Here is a 14,551-nt window from a genome sequence, read left to right on the forward strand (position 1 = left end):
AAGAGGCGCAGGTCTGTGAGGCAGATCCAATGTGTCCAGCCTTGCTGATGACATACACAGCTGTCGGTACAATGCCATGTCATAACAGTTCCGATTTTTTTCTCACAATACTTTTATCTGGAAAATTATGCACAAAGGAATTTTAGCACTCCAAAAAGAAATGTTTGCAATTAAAGAATTAAAGTTTCTGATACAAGTACAGAAAATAATTTGAAGCTGTGATTTGCATGGATTCATATTAAATATGCTGGTAAAGCAAGCTGTAGTTGGGCACTGAAAATCAATGGGCACATAGAGTCATTTGAGTGTTAATTTCCTCGCGGCTCCGTTACCTACCTGCAAAATTGATATGTTGCCTACTCTCACAAACACATTATTTATTGATGATTGGGATACATTTTAAACAGAGGCGCCCATACAGAAGTGAATTATTTTCCTAGTCAGTCTAAACTTAACTGATGTGTGGGGAATAAGACTAGAGGCTATACCATGAATAAGCAAGGTTACATACAGATTGAGTAACTCCTTATTCATTGAATGAGACAGGAAACAATAAAATATGATAATTTAATTAAAACTACATCACAGTGCAAATGCACAGGGGATGAAAAGTTCTGCATAGTCTAGCTTAACTTCTAAAGCTTCCCGCTTTTGATTTTGCAAGCTGAATATTCTTCTAATGTTATGAATACTTTTATTGTGCTTTTGTTGTTGTTCAGGTAATTACTACTTATTGAACACCAGTTCATGTCTTGGGCTTATCAGATTGTCTTCAGCAGCAATCCCCGTGGCTTGCAACTCCAGGAATTTCACAGCTAAAATGGTGACCCCCAGGAAAGAATAGGTATGATGCTGTTCCCAGCATCCCAGCTCTTCATGGGCAGGAACAAGGTAGTAAATACTCCTGTAGATAATTCAAGACAGTGAAATACATGATAGTCAATGTAACTGTACTGTATTGGGGCACTCTCAATTGCGTGAGTCTATCTTACTTGACAGTAGGTTTCTTTTCTAAAGAAGATATCAACACTAGCCAGTGATTACGCTCTACAGTGTTATTGTCTTGACTAGATTGGTGAATTGATGGTGTCATGGTTTGCGCAAATCTGGCCACTGGCGACATGGGGCACCCCAGATGGGACTGACAGATGCTCCCCACAACTTTTCTTCAAAGAGAGAGGGAAAGGAAGGAAAAAGAGACTTCTGAGTTTAGAAGGAGCTAAACTACTTTAATGAAATATTAATAATAAAATCAAAAGAAATAATGAAATATATACAAAACCATATCAAGCTCCCAGGATGACAATCACAACACCGGCTGGCACTGAGGAAGTCCCAGACTGGACTCAGTGATGGACGGGAAGTGGATTCCAGATCTGCATTCAGGATTGGGATCAAAGGCAGACGAACAGACGGAGTTATCTTCCAACATCGCCATTGAAGAAAGAGGGCTGACCCTTTGATCCCTCGGTTTTTATACTGAGCATGAGGCAGATGGGATGTAATACCCTGTTGGTCAGTTTTGGGTCACCTGTGCTGTCCACTCCACCCCGCAGGTGGGACCCCTCTACGCTTTTCCACTTCCAACCCTCCAACAGGGCAAATAACAAAGTTGGTTGGCCTTGGCTGTTATAGCAATAAGTATAAGCAAGAGCCTCTCTGCATACCATGCCTGGGCATCAGCTATAAACATAGGTCTTATCCCTCTGAGAGAGCGAACGCTGTCTGCACAATATGCAGTTAATTTCAGTAGTTAGAAGAGGCCCAGCTAAAAAGTAAAGTTACTGAACAAAATTGGCTCTGTTTTACCTCAAACCAGGACAGATGAGCATGATCTTTCACAGTAAAAAAGCAAGCAGACAAAAAAAACCCAAACAACCCAAAGCCCAAGAATGAAAGTTAGGTCACAGCCACAGTTGATGGTAAAAAGGAAGATAGAAATAGCCTCTGTGTCTTTTCATAGGGTCACTAATTTATCCAAACCATGGAAATTACATAATCAGGCCTTATGGGATTTTTTTTTTCACTAAAGTTTAAATTTATAAAAACAAACTGTTTGAGGATAGTATGTTAATATTTCTTACCCTAAACAAAATCGGCTTGAGCTGGATTGTCTGTCTACCTTAAATATATCCAATGGCTTAATGGGAAGGGGAAATATGGCCCAGTTTATTTGGGGAATCGTAAGAAGTGGAGCAGTATGAGAGAACTCAAACCCTAGAAACTGGAAATAATGTGACCAGGTAGGCAGAGAATAAGAAAAAGGGCAAGAAAGAGACCAAGCCATCTCCTCTCTACGCTCCTCAGAGATTGCTCTGAGGTGTTGGCTTCAGAAAAAGCAGAGAAGGTAGGTGTAGGAATGAGCTAACTACATAGCTGACGTTTTCCTCCATTTTGTAAACGAACTACCAAGAAACTCCAGTCTGAGGCTCTCAGCTGTTACAGCGATTTGCCGTAGTGGCAGACTGGCAGAAACAGGCTGAATTCTGCTCTCCACTTCTGGCATGACCAGAATGTGTGAGTGTAAGAAATTATGTTAGTCTGCTGGTGTGTCACCATGCTGATGGCAGAACAACAGCCACTTGACCTTCTTGTCAAAAAAGTATAGCCCTCTCCAACTGCCTTTTCTTTACATCTTACTGAAACTTGAAGCGGACACTCCTGGAGCATCCCTCGGGCATTAGCTTTTGTTCACCATAGTAATGCTGTTGTGGATCAAGGATCTAAGGTTGAAGATGTTTGCTGAGCAACTTTATCTCTGAGCTTTTAGGTAGCATATTTATTTGTCTTAAAAAGCTATTTCTGTAAGAGGCAGTTTTTGCTATCATGGACATATTTGACATATTATAGGACTCACTGTACTCTGTATATCTCCTTGCCATATGCTTTAAATTGAAAACCAGACTGTTTTAGAACTTAAGATCAAGAATTTATGTTTATTTGCAGAGAATCCATGGTATGTTATTTTTGTCACTGGTTAATCACCTGTTACTTTAAAGCCTAGTGAAAATAAAAAAAAAAGTAACTGCTTGTGATGGAAGGGTATTTATCCACACTAATGAATTATTTTTAACACCTAAAGATGTGAAAGATTAAGTTGCCTTTGAAACAGAAATGGAAACTTTTAAAATCCCAATAGGTCTTGTAAAAACATGGTAAGAATTGTGGTAAAGTTACCAGTACTAATACTGTGGGAAGATGATGTTCTCAAACACCTTAAGGGAACAGATAGAAACAAAAAATGCAAGAATATTTAAATATGTATATCTCTAAGAAAGCATACCCCCCTATGAGTAACACACCGCTCTCTACCCTGGCAACCCACTGAATATGGAATTCTATTGTGAGTTTTGGTACTCCTACCCCTCAGTGGGACATGCTGTAGCAACCCAAGGGATCAGGCTAGAACAGCGGAAAAGAAATGTGGTTCAGCGTGACTGCCACAGCCTCCCCTAAGCTCCCAGCTACTTCAGGGGCTCAAGCTCAGCTCAAAAGAAAAGGTTCTTGCTGCAAAACTTGCTCGTTTTAGCAGTTGTGTCTAACTCTTTACGGAGTGGTTCCACCTCTAGTTTTCTGGTGAGACCACCCAGAGGTGTCTATTTGTTTCTTGTCAGATGCTTGTCGGGAGCCAAGGGACTGTTGTAGCAGCAAAGGATGTCTCATTTGGCGAGTTCTTGGTTATTGAAAACTGCCTTCCCCCGAGGTGACAGCTTTTTGTCTTCATTCTGGTTTTACTCGAAATCTATTCCCTGTGGTTTATCACATCAGAACCGAGTGAGAGTGAATAGCAGTCTGAATTATTTTTTGTACAGTAATCATTCATAGCCACAAAACGGCCATTAAATTCCCCAAGTATAACAATTTTGACAGCAGTCCTATGAGACTTACACTGGTTCCTAGGTCTGATAGGCAACTGATTATAATCTTTATCAGGGATTGTAGTGATAGGATGAGGGGTAAGGGTTTTAAACTGAAAGAAGGTATATTTTGATTAGGTATTAGGAAGAAATTTGTTACTCTGAGGGTGGTGAGACACTGGCACAGGTTACCCAGGGAAGTTGTGGGTGCCCCCTCCTTGGAGGTGTTCAAGGCCAGGCTGGATGGGGCTTTGAGTAACCTGGTCTAGTGGGAGGTGTCCCTGCCCATGGCAGGGGGGTTGGAACTGGATGATCTTTAAGGTCCCTTCCAACCCAAACCATTCTAGGATTCTACGATTCTATGATTCTGCATTATTTTTAACTTCTTTCTGTTTAGCCATCCTACTCTAAGCAGCCTTTGCAATCCTGCTGGCAGGATTCATGTCTGTCTTGAACTCACTTCTCACTTTGTTGTGCTGTTTATCCATATCAACCTGCTGCAAAATTGAAGACAGCTGAGATGTTATTTCAATGTTTAGTCTTTAAATTTTGGAAAACTAGCCAAAATGAATCCTCATAGACCATTCAAACTTCCTAGTGTGCTTTTGACTGAGAAGAAGTGGGAAAAAAAGTATACTCATGAAGAATATTGGTAGGTCATGAATTTTTCAGAATGTCTTCTTCCTTATCTATATTCTCCAGGCAGATCAAAGCTTCATCTTGTGTTGGCAAAGAATGTCTACATGGATTGCCATATAATGAAAAACATAACTTTTTTTTATTCTTGGAAATACAAATGTTCTTCAGATCTACTTTTTTCCATGAGACATGAAGAGGAAGAATTAACCACAGGAAATTTCCTTTAAGGTCACATTCAAAACAACTTAAGAGAGGCTCATTTTCAGAAAACTCTGTCGCTTTCAGTTTCATCTCACGAAAAAACCTGAAAAGAAATCGAAGGTCCATTTGCATCACTACCTCAACCTGGCAATTCACTGCTCAGTGCCGAATGTCTTAGAATTCATCCCTTTTATCTGTTCCCGTTTGCAGTCCTTTGTACCCGAGTGCCAAGACCTTGTGTCAGGATGTTACTGCCCAGAGGGAGCTGGGGAGCTCCGTCAGGAGGGCTGCAGCACCTGCAGCGGGAGTAGCTTCAGTCAGTCTTTAACAAAGCAAAAAGTCGAGCTGCTTTGTGCTAGATTAGATTCTAGAGAAAAGCTTCACAATGGAGCAGAGAGAGGCAAGGTGTGTAGCACTGTTCTCTGTCTTAAGTTCTTTTAAGAAAACTTTTTTGGTGGTGCTTTTCCTTTTTTTAAAAAAGATTTGAATTCATGGATATGGGTCTCAACAGTCTTTGGCACTTGCAAGGAGGGCAACTGTCTCTAGCTCCAAATGGCTAAAGTATATACCTTAGTGAAGGGAGAATTTGCAATAGCAAGAGTTTCGATGGCATGAAACTATTGTAAGCGTGAAGAAATGGCAGTCACACACTCTCAAGAAATCATATGCCATCACCAAGTAAATGCATGATTGTTACGCTGTTGAACAGAGTATTAAGGAAGTAATAGGTAGACAGATATTTAAAATTACAGCAGCATATACATACAGGACACAGGGATCCACTTCTGAATTCAGTCCCTGAATTTTTGGCTTTAACTGTGTAACTGAGAAGCTCGAACTCTTCAGTTATAATGTCAGTGCCCTAGCATCAGCTAGCACTTTGCTCCATGTAGTGCCACTGACTGACTGAAAGACTTGCATACGCATTATTAGCTCTACTCACGCTTGTGGAAGGATTTGTGTGCATTAATAGAAATATGATTTGTGTGTTATTTGCGTTATACCATATATATATATATCTTTTCTTTTTCTTTGAAATTAATCCCCCTATCACAAAACTTCTCATGTCTCTCAGTTTCTTCAGGATGACTTTTGCCAGAATTTTATCCACATCTGTCTCTGTCAGGGACATTATTCAGCTCTGTGCACACAGCAGGCCATGCTTCCAAACCTTGTTTAAGTGCACAAGTTATTAGAGCATTCCTTATTATATAAAATAAGTCACCTGAAAAGAGCTCTTTGTTTGACAAGTGCTGCTGAAAAAGTCCAATTCTCTCTTACAATAAATTGTAATGTTTGGTGCAACACAGTCTCCCATGGAGCTTCCCCTTTCACTGTCTTTTAGCTATCACTTTCCATTCTCATTTGCCCTATGGCAACATTTAACATTTTGTTTCATAACATATAAGCTGTGCTAATGGGACACCTTCCATGGATTTTGATCCTCTCGTACTGAATACAGTAGAAGGCAGAAGCTGAGGGCATAAACAGTCATTGAGATAACGTTTAGGAATGTTGTATTTATTTGTACCAGACAGGTAGTTATTATTTCGGTAGGAGTCATCTTGAATAATTACTTCCTCTAGCTGTTCTTTGTTATTTTGCAATTAATACCTTTTCATCCTCATTCCCCCTTTTGTAATATGCAGTCTCTTTTCTTATCATATATTTTGTCATTACAGGCTAGTCGGCAACTTTTGGGTAGATTTTAGATGACTGATATCTTTCATCTTCCATTTCAGAGCTTCCTAATTGACACCTAGGTTTTCATTTTCACCTATGCAACCATAACCTCTTTTCTTTCGCAAATGCACCATTTATCACCCAGTAGCTCACTGTGGCTTTGAAAAAGGCGATAACGTATTTTTATATGATCAGGGTTGTGTTGTGACAAAAATACTTTAACAATCCTAAATATATATCTACATATATATGAAAATGAGAAATGTGTTACTCAGGAAGTGCTGTAATGACATTTGATCTGGTATTTCAATACAATGATTGTCTTAGAAAGAAACCTATAGCCTGAGGGGCATGCTATATCTTAGAGTAGGTTGGGATTATGTACAGTGTATAAAATCGAACACATATGTGAAATGTTTGCAGAATTATCCACCTAATCCAAGACAAAGGCATTCAAATATTAAACTTCGATTGAAAAGACATTATTGGTCTAACATCCTGATTTTCAAAGAACTCCGCATAGTGACAGTTAGAACAGTGAATTTCAATACTCCCAGTAATTCATCTTTAGTCTAAACTCCTTCTCTTGGAAGTTAATTGCATGTCTTGTCTCATCTCCTAAATGAGCAGAGTTGTGTGAGAATAAGGTAACACCTATCCCAGGCTGCAAACTGCTGAGTGTGCCAGGAGGTGATGCCTATGACATTAATGTATATGCAGTCTGGGAGACTGACACAGCTGGTTCAGCTAGAAGCAGCCTTATTTTTCATGATGTTTTGAAACTGCATGGCTATACGTAAAGTATTACGGGCAGTTACTTTCATGTAATGACAGTTAACATAGTTATCACTATGCATAGATAAATTTCAACTCTCAGGGCTAGTCATTATTTGCTCCATTTAACATGCAACTCTCTTTTATTACAATTATTTCTTAATTTCAAATTAGGCTACAGCTATGATCCATGAGAAAACCACTCAGCCCAATTTTTTGCTGTGTCTCCTGTCATTGTGTGAGAAGGAGCGATGTGAAGCTATTTTTACAGAATGCTGCAAAACCTTTCTGACTTTGAAAGTCTTTCCACCACAAGACATTCATCTGCCCCTCTGCTCTTAAGCCAATGAGTCACAAAATGTTAATCCCCGAGAAGTTTGGCGTCACATGTGTGGAAATATGAGAGACCTTTGTAGGTCCATTAGGGATTTCACCATTGCTTTTTGGTCTTTTGGGAAATTGCTTCCACGATATGCGGGTGGGATAAAAAAAATAAAAAAGCGACTGTTGAGAGGCAATATCTTCCAATATCTTCTATTAAAGCTGATTACTCTTTAGATCACAAAGACCTCATCCTTGTCTGCTTTTTTTCTTGCTTATTATCAATTTGCCTAATAAAAGATATTTTCTTTCTACAAGTCCTGTTTCACTACTTTAATAGGATGCAGTATAAAATCATCACGTAGTTGGAATGGTGCTTCTCATCTGTGTTTTGTTGTCAATCCAGTACTAGTAAAATTTCTTTGTAGCCCTGAAGAGTGGAATAGTTTTCTTATCAGAGAGAAGCAGATTATACTCCTAGGTACCTCTCCTGGCTAGCACATCTCACTGCGGAACAAAAGGGTTTGCTTAGTTGGACAGACTGAGAAGATGGATCTGAGGTTAGTTCCAAGAAAAGCCATTTCTGTTGGTGTGGACATCTGTGCACTAGAAACTGAAAAGGAGAAATAATTTCAGTTCTTACCAGTTCCATGGCAATATTTTTATTCTGCATGGACAACCCTGGTCCTTTGATCAAATCTTTCCTGCCCAGGCTCAGTTTATGTTTTCTGTCAAAATATGGTTGCAGGTAGCCCCAGCAGACATCCACTTTTCATGTAAATTACACATAATATTTGATTGCCTCCCTAAGCTCTACTATAAGACTTACAAAATCACTGCAAACCCCCATACAAATGTTAGTCTCAGTGACTTGTACCAGATTATTTTACATAATCTTTAGGCACAAGTTTGCCTTTTAAAAAGCTTCCACGTATAGAAATTAAGACCATCCAAGGAGCTTCTAATCAGAGAATGTCTAGTTAGAAGGAGTCCTTTAGATGTGACTAATAATTAGTAAACCAGAAAATTAATGGGTTGCAGTCATAATGGAGTGGGGTGAGAAAAAAAAAAAAAAAAAACCACCACAAAAAAACCCCAACCAAAACCAAAACCAAAAAGCCAAGCCACAAACTCCAGGGAAGATAATCCCCTTGATTTAAAGGTGTTCTAACATTAATCACAAGAGGCACAGCTGGCACTGGTTATGCAGTATAAAACTGCTCTTTTTGTTTCCTTTCACTTACTGTGGAAGTGCAACATGAGGCAGCCACTTTGGTTTCTTCATCAGCATTTTGAAATGCCTGATCGAACTAAAGAGATATGGGACACTGTCTTTTATCTACATCCTGGCAGTTGTGGCGGTGCTGCGCTGGTCTATAAGCCTTCTTAGCAATTTCTTTCCAAGTCTGTCTACAAAAATTGTACTCTGCATTTCCAACAATGCAGTATGTACAATTTCAAGGATGGTCTGAATGTTTGCTCTGAATATATTATCTACAGACTGCTTTCTGCATGCAGTAAGGAAAAGTCATCATTCAAGTACGTAAGCAACATTTTTCAAACAGGAGAAAGGAAGAAGGCAAGAAAATGTGAGAGGAAACAAATATTTTTGCTATTCATGTATGATGCAATGATTCCTCCACAGAAGAAAAACAGCTTGCTTTGACACCTAATTTTGCATTTCTGCCCTCATTATAACATGAAAATGATTAAAAGCAGGATGAAATATTTCAAAAAATGTCTACCCAGGCAAGAAATAATTCCCTGTCTCAAATGTATTAAACAACATCTGGGAGAGTAGGACTAAATTTTATACATGTACACAGGCACAACCATGCTATATGGGAAATGTAAGCATGCATTTCTCCTCATAGGAGAAAAGGTCATGTTCTCTAAGAAATTTAAGATGCCATAGATGCCATCAGTAGAGGGGACCGTATGTTGGAAGGCAGTTTACCTTGAAAAGGATTTAAGCATTATCATGGGGAAGCAATTCAACCTGAGTCCTTATCCAGTGCTGCGGAAAAGGTGAATAAGAACCTTGGCCATGTAAAGAGGAAAATAATGAATAGCAGGAAGCAGGTGGTTTTACTTTGGCAAGTGCCGTTAGCAGGAGTGATACTCTTACACTGTCTTCACCTCCTGAGCTCATACTTGAAGAGGGATTTTGAAAAGTCTAAGATGGGAAATATGAAGAAAAATGAATGATGAGCTGAACAGAGTGTCTTATCTCACAATTGCACAAGCACACGAAATTGGCATAAACCAGAGCGCTGGCTCACAAGGGCAAACCTACTCTTTCCAGACCTGTAGTCTCTGCATTGTTTCCTCCCTTGATTCTTCTCTTTCTTTTGGACAAGGCTATTTTCAGACTGATTCATCACCCGGCTGCGCAAATACCGCGATTACAGAAAACAGAAGGCAGCCGAGGGACAGAAGGTGGCCAGAACAGTCGGGCTGGTTGCTTGTGCTGGCTTTGCACTCTCGGGGAGCTAAGGCAGGAGAGGGAAAGAGCTGGACACTTGAATTTGCTTAGCTTATCAATAAAGCTGAAGTAATTAGATTAAGTACCACCAAGTGGACACTGAGTATCAAAAGGTTCTTCGGTGTCTACGAAGAAACAGCATAGCTAAGAGCTGTTCCTTGGCTCCTGTTCAGAAATGAAGATGGGGAAAAAGAATGTAATGATGAGGATCCTTAAGAATTAGAAAAAAAAAAATGAAGAAACTGCTGGATGGATCACAGAATCACGGAATTTCCAGAGTTGGAAGGGACCTCTAGAGATCATCTAGTCCAACTCCCCTGCTAAAGCAGGATTGCCCAGAGCACATTACTCAGGACTGCATCCAGGTGGGTCTTGAAAATCTCCAGAGAAGGGGACTCCACAACCTCCCTGGGCAGCCTGTGCCAGTGCTCCGTCACCCTCACCGTAAAGAAGTTTTTCCGTGTGTTTGAAAGGAACTTCCTGTGTTCTAACTTGTGCCCATTACCCCTCGTCCTGTCACTTGGAACCATTGCAAAGAGCCTGGCTCCATCCTCCTTCAACCCACCCTTTAGATACTTGTACACCATAATAAGGTCTCCCCTCAGCCTTCTCTTCTCCAGGCTAAAGAGTCCCAGCTCTCTCAGCCGCCTTTCCTCATAAGGCAGATGCTTCAAGCCCTTAATCATCTTAGTTGCCCTTCGCTGGACTCGCTCCAGCAGTTCCCTGTCCCTCTTGAACTGGGGAGCCCAAAACTGGACACAGTATTCCAGTTGTGGCCTCCCCAGTGCAGAGTAGAGGGGGAGAATGACTTCCCTCGACCTACTGGGTCGATAGGACAAGGGGTAATGGATTCAAGCTGGAACACAAGAGGTTCCACTTAAATTTGAGAAGAAACTTCTTCTCAGTGAGGGTGACAGAGCACTGGAACAGGCTGCCCAGGGAGGTTGTGGAGTCTCCTTCTCTGGAGACATTCAAAACTCGCCTGGACGCCTTCCTGGGCAACCTCATCTAGGTGTTCCTGCTCCAACAGGGGGATTGGACTAGATGATCTTTTGAGGCCCCTTCCAATCCCTAGCATACTGTAATACTGTGATACTGTGATACTGTGATACTGGCCACAATGGATGTTTTTCTGGAATACATAGAATACGCATTCAAAGACACAAAGCGACAGGTTCAATGGAGGGAGAAATGGGAGAAATGTAGTAGCCTGAGACATATAAGAGGTGATACTAGATGATCTAAGACCTCCTTCTGGCCTTAAGCTCAGTGAAATAAGACTGTGGCAAGCTATGCAGTTGTGTTTCAAAATATATGCAGACTTGCAAAAATCTTTTACTTTCTTAGTTTACCAATAGCTGAGCATTAGTGCAAAAATAATTTGATTCTTATTTAAGATTGTTTTCAAGCTTTTTCTGAGAAAAAACGAAATGAAAATATGAGTAGAGCTGCTGTAAAGATACTGAAGAGGAGGTGGATACTGGAGAGAGATGGGAAGGCTTTTCCGTGGATACCACAATAACTGTGCATTGCATGTTTTGGACTCTGCCTGATGAAGTTTGATTTGTTAGTGTTCAGTGCTCTGGTGATAATTCTCTCGTCTGCTCTTCCTTGAATTTGCCCATATTTTTAACATTCATTTTGCTATATCTTGGGCATGTAGGTAGCAGAAGACTATGCCAGGCCGGCCCTGAAACAGAAGGCATCTATTTGTGGAAAGGATCCTTTTCACAAATGTCTCCACCCACTTAATTTTTTTTAATCAATGTCAATATTGGTAACTTTGTACTACTATTTCCCACAGCACAGCAAATTGGGGGTTGTACTCATTGTCCAATGTTATGATCATTAAGCCCATAGCTGGAATGTCACTACAATTATTTGAGGTTTTAAGCTACTGCTTTTGCAGCACCATCTAATGCAGTGGGGTTTGATTTACAGCTGTCTATATATTTCCATTAGACTTATGGAATGCTGTACAGAGAGCATATGGGTCTTGTAAAAGAAGCTCATGGAGCTCCCAGGGGTCCTAAGAGTGCAGATTGAAAACCACCAGCCTATGTGATGATACAGCCAAGTATAAGTCAATAAAATTAACTTTGTTACAGTTTTCCTCTCTGCAATATGGAGTACCTAGGCATTTTATTATTTGACATGTAGGAAGTCTTGCTCATAAAAGGATTCTCTTAAAATCATTCACAGTTTTATCTTCTCTTTAATAAAAATAAAGCATTAACAACTTGCCAACGGCAATGATAAAAGTTTTATTAACTACTGCAGTAGTAGGAAAAATAACGGCACCAGATTTAAAGTGTGAGTCAATTATATGAGCTTTATAGCCATTTTACAAAATAAGCTGAACAAATTTGAAAGGGCAGTCTTTAGAATCCACTTTAAAAATCCCTCTGTACTTTTACTGAAGGTATGCTCTCTGAGCCTGCAGCAAACCGTGGGGCAGCCGTGAGCAGTGCGTCAGTCAGCCCCTACCACCGGCATCCATCTGAAAAAATGTCTGTATCTGCATCTGCCATTTGTCCATAAGCTGAAGGAGACGGTCTTTCTCATAAACATTATATCTTTCCATTTTCTGCAGCAGCTAGAGTGTTTTGTAACAGGGAGATTGGAATACGTGTTTTTTTAAAATGGGCAAAATTGTCTTTTCTGTTATTAAACATTTGTTCCTCAAATCTAAAAGGTTATCCCTTTTATCACTCAGGCTCAATGGATTTTTGTCACTGGCTCAGGTGGAGTGAACATGTAACAGAAATGAGTCACTTTTACCCACCCGTATGATGTAGAGATTAATTTATTGTAACTTTGGGGTCTAGGCACTCTCTAGCCAATGAAGAGAAAGAAACAACTCCAGGAGTCTGTTTATCCTTTCCACACACAAAAGATACACAAGTCAACACCTGGAGATGCTTTTTTTCCTCTCTTGCCCATGAAGACAGCTTGGCAACGACACCTAAATTTTATATGTTTGAAGTCATGCAGGCAAACCCCACTTAAAGCACTTCTTTGGCACAGGAGACATGGAGTAGCACAGAGGATCCCATCAGGTCTCCAGATTGCCCCTTGGTACAAACGATGCATCATAATAACTGCTTGGGTTCTGCACTGTCATCTGAAGCCCTGACACACAGAAAAGAAGGTGAATGCAAATGTCCTCGAAGACTACAATGATGTGACAATGCTCATTCATTCACATACCCTCTCTACCATTTATGGGCTTGTAATGCTGTCTGTGGTTGCACTTGCTTTTCCAGCAAAAAGAAATCTCTCTGCTATCTAGACTCTATCCCCAATACAAGGCTGTTGTTAATTAAAATACTTTTATTAATGGGAAATAAGATTAGATGAAATAAAAATTGATTTTTAACTGAAACTGTATATTAGAATTTCACAACTGGTTTTCATTTTTCAGTAATCAATTTTTCCAATTATTTTTCTATTTCTCTGTGTTCTGCTCTTTGTACTTAACTCAAACCTTGCTTCAGCGAGTTTATCTTGAATTCATATTATCAATGGATGAGAATATGGCTCATATTCTGAGTGAGAACAAAGCTTTGTAAAATACCAACATATAGACTGGAAATTAACAAGTCAAATTAACCAATGCAGAAGGAACACCTACACTTGGAGGAATCTGGTAAAATCCTAGGTCAATGCCCAAACTTTTGGGCTTATTCAATACACTTTTTAAACCCACTATCCACATAATTTAAAAATCTTGATATTACATGCTCTTCTGAACTGCAGAGTGGATTTGAGCCACAAGCCTCAGAACTAGCATAGGGGGCATGTGGGAGATGTGCTCAACATTGCCATTAACAGCATGCTGTTATATTTCCCAGGCATTATCACTCCCATTGGATCTTGACCATTGCTATGTATCAAAACAGATGAAGACAGATGGCGGCTGTGCCACCAACCCTACCGCAAATGCCCGAACTGCGAGTAGACATGCAAAAAATCTACCTGTAGGTGGGAGCTGCTGTTGGAGCATTGGAAAGGAAGGTCATACAATGAATGGACCCACCTCTGATGGAACAGCCAGGACAACAGCTCAAATCTCAGTATGCTAATGAAGCATCTGTATATACCACTGACCTAATCCATGGGGTCATGTAACTGCAGGCTGTCACTTACACAGGATCAGGGTGCTTTTGAGATAGGTCCTTCATCTCAGCTGAGCTAAATGCAGTGATAGATCAGATAAATGCTTGTCTGTGATGTCTGGGGTGCACATTTTAAGTTGGTGGAGTCTAAAGCTAATATAAGTCGTTTCCTTCTTCTGGTTTCCTTCTTCAGTAACTTGATTTATTGCAATAAGGAGTACAAGTATTCAAGCAGTCAGAAGCTGGTAGAGAAGGGGGATAAGCCAAGTGGGGGACTTGTATCCAAGGACCATTGTACTATGCAGCAGAAGGTTTGCCTGTGCATAGAGAATTACCCTTGGATGAATAAATCTTAATTGTAGCAGTGGTATGAAGTAAGCAAAGTCTTGGTCCAAAATAAGTAATGACCGTTAACTGTTTTCTGTGGGTTCAGCTGCTTCTTGTGCTCACTGCTGTGGGCATTAAGGCAAAAG

The sequence above is a fragment of the Vanellus vanellus genome (assembly GCF_965231255.1).
Source record: "Vanellus vanellus genome assembly, chromosome: 3".
In the NCBI taxonomy this organism is placed as follows: domain Eukaryota; kingdom Metazoa; phylum Chordata; class Aves; order Charadriiformes; family Charadriidae; genus Vanellus; species Vanellus vanellus.